We start from the raw sequence: 14,050 nt of genomic DNA, 5'->3' as shown, positions 1-14,050 counted from the left end.
ATTCTGCTGATGCCCATAGCACTATGTCCCACTTTGCATTAGTTGTTGGCATGGGTAGCAGAGATAGCAGAGGAGCCCAAGAGAAGTCTGCTGGGGGTTTCCAGAGAAAGGCTTTCCTTGCTCATCAAAGGCAGGCCAAGACCATGAGGGAAGGCACTACCTACTTCAAAAAAATAAAACAAGGAAGACAGAGGGAGATCCGACAGAGAAGAGGAGGAAATGTGAGCACAGATGCAGAGATTGGATTGATGTGGCCACAAGCCAAAGAACAAATGGAGTCACTAGCAGCTGTAAGAGACAACGAATGGATTCTTCTCTGGTTCCCCTCGAAGGAACTAGCCCTGCCAACACCTTGATTGTATTTATTTATTTAATTTTTTTTTTAAGACAGAGTCTCACTTTGTTGCCCAGGCTGGAGTGCAGTGGTGTGATTGATCTCCACTCACTGCAACCTCTGCCTCCTGGCTTCAAGCCATTCTTGTACGTTAGCTTCCCGAGGAGCTGAGATTACAGGTGTGCGCCACCACACCCAGCTAATTTTTATATTTTTAATAGAGACAGAGCATCACTGTAGCAGGACAAGCCACAGACAAAACCCCTCAGACACTGAGTTAAAGAAGGAAGGGCTTTATTCGGCCAGGAGCTTCAGCAAGACTCATGTCTCCAACAACTGAGCTCTCTGAGTGAGCAATTCCTGTCCCTTTTAAGGGCTCACAACTCTAAGTGGGTCCATGCGAGAGGGTCATGATTGATTGAGCAAGCAGGGGGTATGTGACTGGGCGCTGCATGCACTGGTAATTAGAACAGAACAGAACAGGACAGGGATTTTCACAGTGCTTTTCTATATAATGTCTGTAATCTATAGATAACATGACCCCGATTAAGTCAAGGGTCGATCTTTAACTACCAGGCCCAGGGTGTGGTGCCAGGCTGTCTGCTTGTGGATTTCATTTCTGCCTTTTAGTTTTTACTTCTTCTTTCTTTGGAGGCAGAAATTGGGCATAAGACAATATGAGGGGTGGTCTCCTCCCCTATTCCCCCCCTTTGAGAATCTCACTCAATAGTGGGAGTTCTCACTTTCATTTTTATTACCTATGTCTTCTTGCAAGACAGATCGATAGTGATTCATATAGTACACTTGTGCTGAAGCATTTTGGTGAGCTAACGTAGCGATGAAGCTTTTTATCATTTGAAGAAGAAATACAGGTAGCAAACAAGGGAGCAGCAAGTAGGTTTCTATTACTATTATAACTCTTACTATAAGAGTTTTAAATCTTCTTAATGCTGGGAACCATTTCTCAAACATGGCCCCAGGATCAAATCCATGCCACACTTGCACAGGCACATGTGCCAGTTTTGTCATATTTCTATGTCTTCAACTACTTGCCCTTGATCATCTATGTGTAGACAGCAATTAGTAAGGTTAAATTTCCTACAGACCCCTCCTTCAGCTGCTAGCAAGTAGTCAAGAACTAATCTATTTTGATAGATAGCATTTCTCATCTGAGTTTCTTGCCAGGCCAGAATAGTCAAGGCTCTGCTGGTCTTATTAGTGATTATTTCTAAGACAACTTGTAACTGTGTGATTCAGTTGAGCATGTAAATGGGAGTCGGGTATCCCCATAAGCCGTCTTGTGCCTAAGTGCCAGGCCTATAATATTGTATGATTCTCTCAGGGGGCCATTTATCATCTTTTTAATTTTCTAGTTATGCTTCTCTTTTTGCAGGAAGCACAGACAGGGAAGCCCAGGAGTTTGCCTGTCTTTATGGGCAGTAGGAAGAAAGATGGTTTAATAGTGCCAGGAACACAACTAGCTGCCCACTGGTTGGGTAATTTGGTATAAGCTCTATGCCCACATATCCAGTATAATCCAGTGGGGGCTGTCCAGTCCCGGTGGGACTCCAGGTGGGTTCACACAGTTTGCAACTTTGGGAATTTACTAAATGGATTTTTCTTAGTGTGGTTTGAACTCCACTAGGTGGCTGTTTTTGTAGTATTATTATACAGTTTTTGCCCAAGGCAGCTGAGTCTTCCCACAGGAAGGGTGAAGTCCTTCCTTACTTTTGCTATACAGTATTGTCTAATGATTGAGGCTTTTAGGACCTAGAAGTTATCAGGGTGATTCTTTTGAGCCAGGAATTCATCAGGAACTGGGTCTGTAGGTACTAATTCTCGGGCTTCCTATGGCCATTGATCTCCCATTACAGTTCCTCTACATATCTACATACATAACATGAAGTGACATTGAGAGACTGGGCTACATGCTCAGCTAATTGCAAAAACAAATTTCTTGTTTTTCCTGGAATTTCTGGTACTGGCACAGTCACTTTATCACAGAAGGTTTGAAATACTGGCTAAGGAGAGGGTTTATAAACTTCTCCTCAAACCACGATATTTACTTGAGGATCCAGTCCAGCCCCATTGATTCCTAGGGTTACACGCTTCCCTTTTTCCAGTGAGGATCAAGGGATTGGTTATTACTAGTTCCAAGGTGTTACACTGACCACTGGTACAGAAAGAGCCAGTTTTCCCTTTCTGAAGGTGGACAGGATCCTTTTTATTTTTTATCCAAGTAGCCTAAATGACACAAGAACAGTATCCACATTATTTCCACACAGTCCTAATTCATGACAAATGTACTTATTTTCTTCCATACAGCCTCTTTCCTAATTAAGAGAACCACATCCTATTTCTAACTTATTACTATTAATGACAGCGCAGGCATCAAACTTTAAGGTGACTTGTTTGGGCAACCCTTTTTCTTTTGTTTTGGCTAACACCTTACTCATATCGTTTATAAGCCTTCACCAGCCCTCAGTCCTTAATCTTATTTCAAAAACTGTGGTCACGGGAGGCTCAGATGGGTCATAACACACACGAGGTTGGTCATTTCCTGGGCTACATACCTTGCATAGAATAGCATTATACAAACAAGTTTTTTTTTTTTTTTTTGTCCCAGTACACTTATAATAATCATAAAATAATAAGACTGTAGCAACTTTTTGTCCTACCTCAGTGACTTGATGTATGCACTCTAAGCAGTCCTCAGTCTGAGGAAGGTCAGTTAAAGTCCTTACTGTACAAGTCCAAATTTTAAGGAAAATGAGTCCCATGATGAGTTTTCTCATGCTTCAGCTGTGTGTGGACCAGTCAGCTTCCGGGTGTGACTGGAGCAGGGCTTGTCGTCTTCTTCAGAGTCACTTAGCAGGGGTTGGCGAAGCTGCTCCCGTCCATGTACCGCTCACAGTCTACTGATGTTCCAGGATGGTTTCGGAGGTTGGGCCTGGTAGAATAAACTGAGTCCAACACCTCTACACAGTTATGTTCAACTGGGCTCTCTGACACCAGCAGCAAGGTGGCGGGGTTTAGGTTGTTGCAAACTTCAATGGTTATGCAGGGATCTTCACATAGCAAGCTTTGGTACTTGGTTAATCTAGCATTTGTTAACCAATGATGTCCTTTGGTAGTCATTAAAGTTACCACGGCATGGGGGGCCTTTATATTCAGGTTTTGCCCAAGGGGTTAGTTTATCTGCTTCTTGTGCTAACAGGGCTGTTGCTGCCAGGGCCCTTAGACATGGGGGCCAGCCTTTGGAAACCCCATCTAGTTGTTTTGAGAGATAGGCCATTGGCCTTGGCCAGGGCCCCACAGCCTGCGTTAAAACTCCAACTGCCATTTTTTCTCTTTTTGACACATAGGGTGTAAAGGGTTTGTCAGGTCAGGTAGCCCCAGGGCTGGAGCCGACATGAGTTTTTCTTTTAACTCATGAAAAGCTCATTGCTGTTGGTTGTAATAGATGTAATTTATCCAATTTATATTTTTATTAACTGTCACCTACCAAAATATTGACTCAAATCCTGCAGCTATTTGATTTCAAGTTTAAATTGATCTGGTATTCTCCGTAGGACTCCAGTTGTGTCTAAATCAACATGAGAGTTGAAAGACCCATAAGAGGCTTCTCTCGCTTTACGATGCCTTATTTTTTCTCCTTCTGGTTGATGAAATGCCAGGGTGAAAGGGATAGCCAATTGGACTAAAGTACAAGTGCCACTCCAGTTATTCAGCAGAGTGCCCAGTAAAGGTCCACCACAATACCACCACACATCCACTTGGAGATGAACAAGGGCTGACTGATTGATAAGCTCTTGAAAATTTTTAAGCTCACTACATCCCTTCAGGTCTAACGAATCTAAGTTTCCTCCCAGTCATGAGAGACACGAAGTGAACTTAGAGTTGGGAGACGGAGGCTGGATGGCCCTTGGGGGCTGACCCGTTGACCTGCAGCGTGCCAGATATAGCAGAGAGAGCTTGGCACAACTTATTACTCAAGGCTGTAGAATCCTGGAAAAGAGCTACCAGGCAGCCCATGCCTGGTCGACTGGAGGACCACCTTAGTGGAAAGGGAACAATCTGGGCCTCTGGCCTGCCACGTGCACAAGCATAACAATTGCTTTTGTTTAACGTGTGGATGGAATATTTGATCCATTCCAATGAGGCATTTGCATCTTGATATGCTGTCTTAATTGCCAAAGTTTGTTTTTGTTTGTTTGTTTGTTTGTAGTATTTATTGATCATTCTTGGGTGTTTCTCAGAGAGGGGGTTATGGCAGGGTCATAGGATAATAGTGGAGAGAAGGTCAGCAGATAAACACATGAACAAAGGTCTCTGGTTTTCCTAGGCAGAGGTCCCTGCGGCCTTCCGCAGTGTTTGTGTCCCTGGGTACTTGAGATTAGGGAGTGGTGATGGCTCTTAACAAGCATGCTGCCCTCAAGCATCTGTTTAACAAAGCACATCTTGCACCGCCCTTAATCCATGTAACCCTGAGTTGACAGCATGTTTCAGAGAGCACGGGGTTGGGGGTAAGGTTATAGATTAACAGCATCCCAAGGGAGAAGAATTTTTCTTAGTACAGAACAAAATGGAGTCTCCTATGTCTACTTCTTTCTACACAGACACAGTAACAATCTGATCTCTCTTTCTTTTCCCCACATTTCCCCCTTTTCTTTTCGACAAAACCGCCATCGTCATCATGGCCTGTTCTCGATGATCGCTGTCTCTTCGGAGCTGTTGGTTACACCTCCCAGACAGGGCGGCTGGGCAGAGGCGCTCCTCAGTTCCCAGACTGAGTGGCAGCTGGGCAGAGGTGCTCCTCACCTCCCAGATGGGGGCGGCCGGGCAGAGGCACTCCTCACCTCCCAGACGGGGCAGCTGGGCAGACACACTCATCACTTCCCAGACTGGGTGGCGGCCGGGCAGAGGTGCTCCTCACCTCCCAGACGGGGGCGGCCGGGCAGAGGCACTCCTCACCTCCCAGACGGGGGCGGCCGGGCAGAGGCGCTCCTCACCTCCCAAACGGGGCAGCCAGGCAGAGGCACTCCTCACTTCCCAGATGCGGCAGCCGGGCAGAGGCGCTCCTCACTTCCCAGATGGGGTGGCAGCCGGACAGAGGCACTCCTCACCTCCCAGACGGGGCAGCCGGGCAGAGGCGCTCCTCACATCCCAGATGATGGTGGCCAGGCAGAGATGCTCCTCACTTCCTAGACAGGGTGGCAGCCGGGCGGAGGCACTCCTCACTTCCCAGATGGGGCGGCCGGGCAGAGGGGCTCCTCACATCCCAGACAACGGGCGGCCAGGCAGAGATGCTCCTCACTTCCCAGATGGGGTGGCGGCCGGGCAGAGGCTGCAATCTTAGCACTTTGGGAGGCCAAGGCAGGCGGCTGGGAGGTGGAGGTTGCAGCGAGCCGAGACCATGCCACTGCACTCCAGCCTGGGCAACATTGAGCATTGAGTGAGCGAGACTCCGTCCGCAATCTCAGCACCCTGGGAGGCCAAGGCAGGCAGATCACTCGAGGTCAGGAGCTGGAGACCAGCCTGGCCAACATGGCGAAACCCCGTCTCCACCAAAAATACAAAAACCAGTCAGGCATGGCAGCGCGTGGCTGCAATCCCAGGCACTTGGCAGGCCGAGGCAGGAGAATCACGGGAGCCCAAGGCAGGGAGGTTGCAGCGAGCCGAGATCACGGCAGTACAGTCCAGCCTAGGCAACAGAGGGAGACCATCGAAAGAAAGAAAGAGAGAGAGAGAGAGAGAGCCAAAGTTTGTTTTAAGTCTTTAACTTCTATGATCCTGTAGTAAAATGAGTGTATGATTTAGGGAAATTACAAAAACCGGTTGGGGCAGTCCATCCTTGCTCTTTAGTGGTCCACAGAATGTTGGACCAACTACAGCATAAAAGCTCTACATTGGGGAGCAAGACTCCTGGTTGACACTGGAGTCTTTATCAAAATTTCCCAAGGTTAAATGGTCCTAATTTACTAATGCCCAGTCTGAGGAGAGTCAGGAGGGACAGAGGTACTTTTCTGAAGTAGAGAACTGTCTTTGACTTGGCAAGTCCCCATAGGGTATAACAAGGCAAACATTAAATGCAATAGTTTGAGGCTAAATGAACTTGGTTATGTTAATAACCAGATGGTCAGCAATAGAGCAAGGAAAGAAGAAAGAGTAATAGAATAGATGAAAGAGTTAAATTTTTCTTAGTTTTAGTTTGGTAGGGTTTTCCCCTGGGACTGTGGCCCATGACTCTGGAGGGGGTGGCACTTTGACTCGGGTGTGATGAGTCCATCCCTTTTTCGCTGTATGAACAGCAGTCTTGGAGGTTAACAACACAAGGTAGGTCCTTCCTAGGCTAGCCTGAGTTTTTCTTTTTTCCACCTTTTGATAAGAAAGTGATCTTCAGGCTGGTGCTGGTTTACTGGAAATTCTAGGGGTGGTACCTGTGCTAAAAGACTTTCAGTTTTGAGGGAAAGGAAAGTGGAAGATAAACCAAGTATATAATTTCTAAGAAATTGACTTTTTGTTTTAAATGTGGGGACATCAACAGTGGACTTTATAGTCTTCGGTGCCTTCTTACTGAGAAATTTCCTTTAGCACCTATTTGTATTAGTTTTTAGACCAAAGAAAGCCAAACACCATTTTATATTTAATAATGCTTCTTGTATGATTTTTATACCAGATAAGCTAAATTTCACCTTTATATTAGTGTGCTACTAATGTTAAACTTAGTTTTAATAAAACTTTGTATACATATTTATTCAATTTTTAAAGTCGGACCATAAGGTAAGATTTTTATAGACTCTTTTTAACCTTTTATAATCGTTGTTAAAGAGAAGGTTAGTGCTTTAAGAAAAACCCGTTGTGTTTTTACTTTAATGTCCAGTTCACAGAAAAACTGGATGATACCCCTTTAACTTTAGCTAATATGTTTACAAACAGAATTTTCTTTACAATTAACATTTTAAAACTTGCTTAAACCTTCAAAACAAACATTTTTTAACCTTTAATGTAGGTAAAAATTTACATTCTTATGCCTCCTTATAATCCTTTTACCAAAGGTATATTTTACTTTCCTTATACACCTTGCACATAAACTGTTTTTTTTTTTCCAATAGTTTTACATTCAGGAGGCCTAGTTACCTTTAAATTATACAACATTTCTTGCATAACTTTTTAACATTTTTTTCTTTCACAACTTTTGCAGACAATTCTTTGACATGTCTTAACTTTCTGACTTATTACAAACTTTTTTTTAAAACAACCAGTTAATTTATTTCAGGACAAGAGTTTACCATACAACACTCTTTTTACATAAATTCTGCCTCCTCTTTTTTTCCCTTTTTTTTTGAAGATGATAACCATTGTTTTCCAAAGCGAACTTCTTTTATGTCTGTGGACTAGACTAAGGCCACAAGATTAGAAGTTACTATAATACATATTACACTGTTAACTTTTAGCAAACTTTACTTTTGTTGAAAACCTTGTAAGTTTGGGATTTTAATTGTCCTTTGCTATTAATAAGACCTTGTTTTGTCCAAATTAACTTAGAATTGGTATAGATGGCTTTTTTTTTTCCTTCAATTACCTGGGAGGAAACATCGATCATCCTGTCCTGAAAGGAGTTCCTCCGAGGTCTGGTTGGATCTTTGTATGGTAATTAAGATTTAGATCCCCTGTTAGGAAACCTGCTGGATTAAGGGAATTTTCAGTGGTTAATGTTAAATCATCCTTTTTTTGTTTTTTTCCTTAGGATACTTCTGAACTGGTGAGGTGTGCTGACAATGAGGTTTCCTCTAAAAGTTATTTTTTTACTTCTTTCTGTTAGCAAAGCAGTTGCCGCTACAGATTGAATGCATTTGGGCCATCCACGGGTTACTGGGTTAAGGATTTTTGATAGGAAGGCCTCAGTGCTTTCAGGATACACCCTTGTTTACACTGACAGCAAAGTGGTATTGGAGTATTACGGGGTTATAGAGAATACCTTCAATTATCAATTATAGGTTTTAAATTTATCTTGGCTTTTAAAGGACTAGGGTATGCTGTTTTTTTTCTTAACTGCTTGTATATCTCTTTCTTTCTTTCTCTTTTTGATTTTCTGTCTCTTTTTCTCTTTGACTTTTCTTTTGCCTCTCTTTCTCTCTGCCTCTCTTTTTCTCTCTCTCTCTCTCTCCTTCCTTGACTCCCTCTTTGTCTCTCTGTCTCTTCCTCTTTCTCTCTCTGCTGGTCTTTCCTTTCCTCTGCCAGCTGCTTATGCTGCTGTTCTCTCAACCACTGTGGGGGGTGGGGGTTCTAAAACCAGCTATAACCAAGTGTCTATGTATGGGAACTGGTCTGTGTGTCCTGGCTTACAGGTTACCTTGTGCCATACCTTTGAAACAAGGGACCTGTCCAGGCTTCCTTCTGATGGCCGACCCACCTCTAATGCTGGCCAGTCTATCTTAAACAAAGTTTTAAGTTTTAATGGTGTCATAGTACTCCATAGTCTCCCTTAAATTCTTTCTTTAAATTTTTCAACATAGTTCCTAGTGGGGTGGGCTTACTTTGTGCCTGACCCATGCTTCTTCGAGACAAAACACCACACTCACACCAAACACACACCACAAAACAAAGAACAGGTAAAAAGGGCACACACACACTTTTACAGTTTACACCAAACCAGAATCAAAAACAAAATCAGAGTATCAAGAAATCCAAGCCAGGTCAAAACCAAAACCAAACCAAAATATCAAGCAATCCAAGTCAAGTCAAAAACAAAAACCAAAGTGCCAGTACAGGCACACTGTGGGTGATCAGGCCACGCTTCCACTCAAATGGAGTGGGCAAGTTCCAAAGACTAGTCTTACCAAGTTTCAGATGTCCAGACTCCAAGTGCCAGTTCCTTCCCGGAGTTCAGCCACTGCATTGATCCTCCATGGGGGCCTGCCACACGCTGCTCTGGCGAGGCGTTCCTCCGGGCCAATTGCTTACCTGGGATCACTCTCAGGATCTGCATCACTCAAGCTGGCTAGGGTACCCTGCAGGGATTCTCCACAGGGCAGGCCTAAGCTGCCTAAGGGGCTGCCTCGACCATCCCTTCATCACCTTGCTTCCCGATCAGGGAACCAAGAAATGAAGCATGACAAGCCACAGACAAAACCCCTCAGACACTGAGTTAAAGAAGGAAGGGCTTTATTTGGCTGGGAGCTTCGGCAAGACTCACGTCTCCGACAACCGAGATCTCCAAGTGAGCAATTCCTGCCCCTTTTAAGGGCTCACAACTCTAAGGAGGTCTACGTGAGAGGGTCATGATCGATTGAGCAAGCAGAGGGTACGTGACTGGGGGCTGTCTGTACCAGTAATTAGAACGGAACAGAACAGGACAGGGATTTTCATAGTGCTTTTCTATACAGTGTCTGTAATCTATAGATAATATAACTGATTAGATCAGGGGTCGATCTTTAACTACCAGGCCCAGGGTGTGGTGCTGGGCTGTCTGCTTGTGGATTTCATTTTTGCCTTTTAGTTTTTATTTCTTCTTTCTTTGGAGGCAGAAATTGGGCATAAGACAATACGAGGGGTGGTCTCCTCCCTTATCGCCATGTTGACCAAGCTGGTCTCAAACTCCTGACCTTGGCCTCCCAAAGTGCTGGGATTACAGGTGTGAGCCACTGCGCCCAGCCCAACACTTTAATTTTAATCATGTAAGACTCTCTTCAGACTTCTGGCCTCCGGAACTGTAAGACAATAAATTTCTGGGATTTTAAGCCACTGCGTGTGTGCAATTTGTTCCAGCAGCAATAGGAAGCTGACACACTGCTTCTTTCTCAGGACTAGATGCAAACCTCCAGGAAGCCTTCTGCAACACACCTTGGGTAGGTGCCTCTTCCCCAGCCTCACTCACACAGCACTGGCCACACTGCAGGCCATTGTCAGTCTCAGGGTTGGCGTTTTCTCCTAGATAGCGAGCTCATTGAGAGCAGACAGCATGTCTCATTCATATCATGCTTGTCAGCAAGTAGTTACTCAATGAATGAATGTTGAACCAATGAATAAAAAAAGAAAATTAAATTAGATTTGGTTTAACACTGGGTCTTTATCCAAGACTTCACAGTTGACTTTAGTTCTTGACTTTGACCCAAGAAAACTAAAATATTACACCATCCAAATAAAGATTTTTGTCCTATCCTCTTACAAAAGCAAGGCTTTCACAGTTTTTTGGCAGTTGCTGTTATTATGGCTTAGTTTTTCAATTTGGGGATGTAAGCAAGAAAATACTGATCACTTAAAAACACGTCTGCCTGTGCCTGCAGCAATTGTCAGTCGCGATCAAGATAATTTTACTCAGCTGGGTGTGGTGGCTCCCGCTTGTGAATCCCAGCTCTTTGGGAGGCTGAAGTAGGAGGATCACTTGAGCCCAAGAGTTCAAAATCAGCCTGCGCAACACATGGAGATCCTCATCTCTACAAAAAAGGAAAAATTAGCCCAGTGTGGTGGCATGTGCCTGTAATCCCAGCTACTCAGGAGGCTGAGGTGGGAGGATCACTTGACCCCAGGAGTTCAAGGCTGCAGTGAGCTATGATTGCCCTATTGCACCACTCCAGCTCCAGCCCAAGTGAGAGTGAGACAGTCTCTTAAAAAAAAAAAAAAAAAAAAAGATAACTAAAAGATAACTTGACTCTACACAGTAGTTCAAAGCAAGTTCCTCATTTTCACTTTCAGTTTGAGAGTTTGAGAATGAGAAACATCCATGTTTAGAACAATTTTTATTAGCCTTTTTTTTTTTTGATATTGGCTACTGGATCTAATTGGCTTGATTAGCAGAATATACGCATTCTGTTCCAAGTCATTTCAATATCTTTGAAAATTGAAACTTCCTTCCTCAACTTCCTCTCCCCTTTTCTTTCTGTGGCTGCCAGTGGTCTCTCTTTTTTTTTCCACCTCTCCTTCATGATCACTGCATTCTTATTAGACAGCTCAGTTCTCAAACACACAGTGAAGGAAATTCTTTAAAAGGGCCATTTTTTACTTACTACTTGGAGACAGTCAATTACAACAGAGAGCTATGAAAAATTACACCAGAGAAAAGGGATTTGCTCCAGGTCATTGACAGAAAAAGCACTAGGGCTGGATTCTTTCCAGATCTGACACTGAAGTTGATTCCAAGCCTAAGTAACCTCTTTGCACTCACTGTTTTTACACTGAAAACCTCATCAAACACATTAGTTCCTGTAACTGATTGAAGCCTCCCTCAGGCACGTTAATAAAAAATTGTATTAAGAGAAATCATATACACCATCTTAGAAAATAACATAAGAAAACAGCTTTTTTTTTTTTTTTTTTTTTTTTTTCCGAGATTGAGTCTTGCTCTGTTGCCCAGGCTGGAGTGCAATGGTGCCATCTTCGCCCACTGCAAGCTCCACCTCCCGGGTTCACGCCATTGGCCTTCCTCAGCCTCCTGAGTAGCTGGGACTACAGGCGCCCGCCACCACGCCCGGCTAATTTTTTATATTTTTAGTAGAGACAGGGTTTCACTGTGTTAGCCAGGATGGTCTTGATCTCCTGACCTCATGATCCGCCCGCCTCGGCCTCCCAAAGTGCTGGGATTACAGGTGTGAGCCACCGCACCAGACCAAAAACAGCTTTTTTAACAAAAGCCTGTTCTCTGCCCTCACTCTTCCTCCCACTGCTATACCCCAAAGAAAAGCTTTTTTAAAAGTTGTGGAAAAATAGACATAAATAAAATATATCATTTTAGCCATTTTTAGGGTTACAGTTCAGTGGCATTAAGTATATTCACACTGTTATACCACCATTACCACCATCCATCTCCAAAACCCTTTCATCTTCCTAAACTGAAACTCTATACCCATTAAACAAATAATAACTCCCCATTCCCCCACCACACCCCCAACCCCTGGCAACCACCATTCCACTTTGTCTCTAAGAATTTGACTACTCTAGGTGTTGCATATGAATGGACTCATACAGTATTTATTCTTTTGTGTTTGGCTTATTTCACTTAGCACAATGTGTTCAAAGTTCATGTGGACTGTAGCATGTGTCAGGATTTCCTTCCTTGTTTGAAAGCTGAATAGTATTCCATTGTATGGATATACTGCATTTGTTTATCCATTCAATCATTGATGAATATTTGGGTTGTGTCTGTCTTTTGGCTATTGGGAACAATTCCGTTGTGAACATTGGTACACAAACGTTTGTTGGAGTCCCTACTTTCAATTATTTTGGGTATATACCCAGAAGTAGAATTGCTGGATCATATAACTCATTTTTAATTTTTTGAGGAAGCACCATACCATTCACTGTGGTGGCCCCATTTTACATTCCCACCACCAGTGCACACATGTCCAATCTCTCCACATTCCCACCAATACTTGTTATTTTCTGGTTTTTTTGTGGGTTTTTTTTTTTTTTTTTTTGAGACAGGGTCTTGCTCCAGGCAGGAGTGCAGTGGTGTGATCTCAGCTCACCGCAGCCTCAACCTCTTGGGGTATATATATATACACATACATATATATATATATGTATGTGTGTATATATATGTATGTGTGTATATATATGTATATGTATATATATGTATGTATATATATATGTGTGTGTGTGTATATATATATGTATATATATATTTCTTTGGTGAAATATCTATTTAAGTCCAAAGAGAATCATTTGAACTATTGTAACTATTTCTGTTTTATCTTCTTCTGCTACTTGCCTCTAAATGACATACTTATTTTGCCAGTTTTAGATTTTCTGTTTGATAAGTGGGTACTTGCACCCCATCTCTCCTCCCTAAGTCCTGGTACTATAGTTTTATTATTATTTTTGTACATAATGACATACCCTTTTATTTTTATTTTATACTCTCCCTCGCCCCTTCCCTCTCAACTACTATCAGATGTAACTTCCAAGGTTAGTGATACTTACATTTACATTCTGTTCTGTAACTGTGACTAGGTCTTCTGTAGGTTGATGTTACGAAAGAAAAAAAAATCAATAAATGGCATTTACATTTTGAGCCTGCTTCTGAAGCACAGAAGCAGGACATGGGCAAAGGGGCGGGAATAAGGGCTTTCTCATGGTAGCCAATGGCATGAGCCAAATTACAGGGACCATAAATCATGCAAGTCACGTGCAGCATAAAGGAGATGTGATGGCTCAGGCAGAAGGCCCCTTGGGGAGCAACGGGGAATTTAATTGGTTAAAGGGAAGGGAAGGGAAGCTGGAGAGCCTGGATGGCCCACTGCCCTGCTCCCCACTTCCCTCAGCCAAAGAATGCTGGGTCAACATGATTCCCCCACCATGACTCACGGACTTCCCCACCAGCCGTCTTGACTTTCTCCCAGCCCTCCTCCCCATCCACAGAACCAGTGCCTACCAGGGCTTTGCAGAAATAAAACAATTCCCCCTCCTAAAATAGGTTTGCAATTCTTACACAGAGGAAGGTCTTAGAGTGAAGACACGAGAGGAAGGAGAGGATGGAAAAAGAAATAATCACTGAAAACTGGCCGACTACCAGTTCTGTGCCACCTACTCAATTCTTACACAGCCCTCTGCGTGAAGTTGGTATTATTATCCCCATTTGACAGATAACGAGGCTGGAGAGGCCCCGTGACTTGCCCAAAGTCACAAAGAGACAAGAGACTACGGGCAGACCTTTGGCCTATGTTTAAGAAGCTGAACCTCTTTGGGATTCAGTTTCTTCGTCCATAAAAACAAAGA

At 43.5% G+C, this 14,050-nt stretch overlaps 1 long non-coding RNA gene across 1 annotated transcript; it reads right to left on the bottom strand.

Annotated features, from left to right (window-relative positions):
* Positions 1 to 633: 633 nt before the first annotated feature.
* On the bottom strand, positions 634 to 11,627 carry LOC134760487 (uncharacterized). Its single transcript, XR_010137970.1, has 3 exons — positions 9,178 to 11,627; positions 7,920 to 8,022; positions 634 to 6,038 (listed from the first exon to the last, which is right to left on the bottom strand). It is a non-coding gene; the product is annotated as an uncharacterized LOC134760487 (long non-coding RNA).
* Positions 11,628 to 14,050: the final 2,423 nt, after the last annotated feature.

The sequence above is a fragment of the Pongo abelii genome, chromosome 19 (assembly GCF_028885655.2).
Source record: "Pongo abelii isolate AG06213 chromosome 19, NHGRI_mPonAbe1-v2.0_pri, whole genome shotgun sequence".
In the NCBI taxonomy this organism is placed as follows: Eukaryota; Metazoa; Chordata; class Mammalia; order Primates; family Hominidae; genus Pongo; species Pongo abelii.
This window is presented reverse-complemented; position numbering and strand designations above follow the sequence as displayed.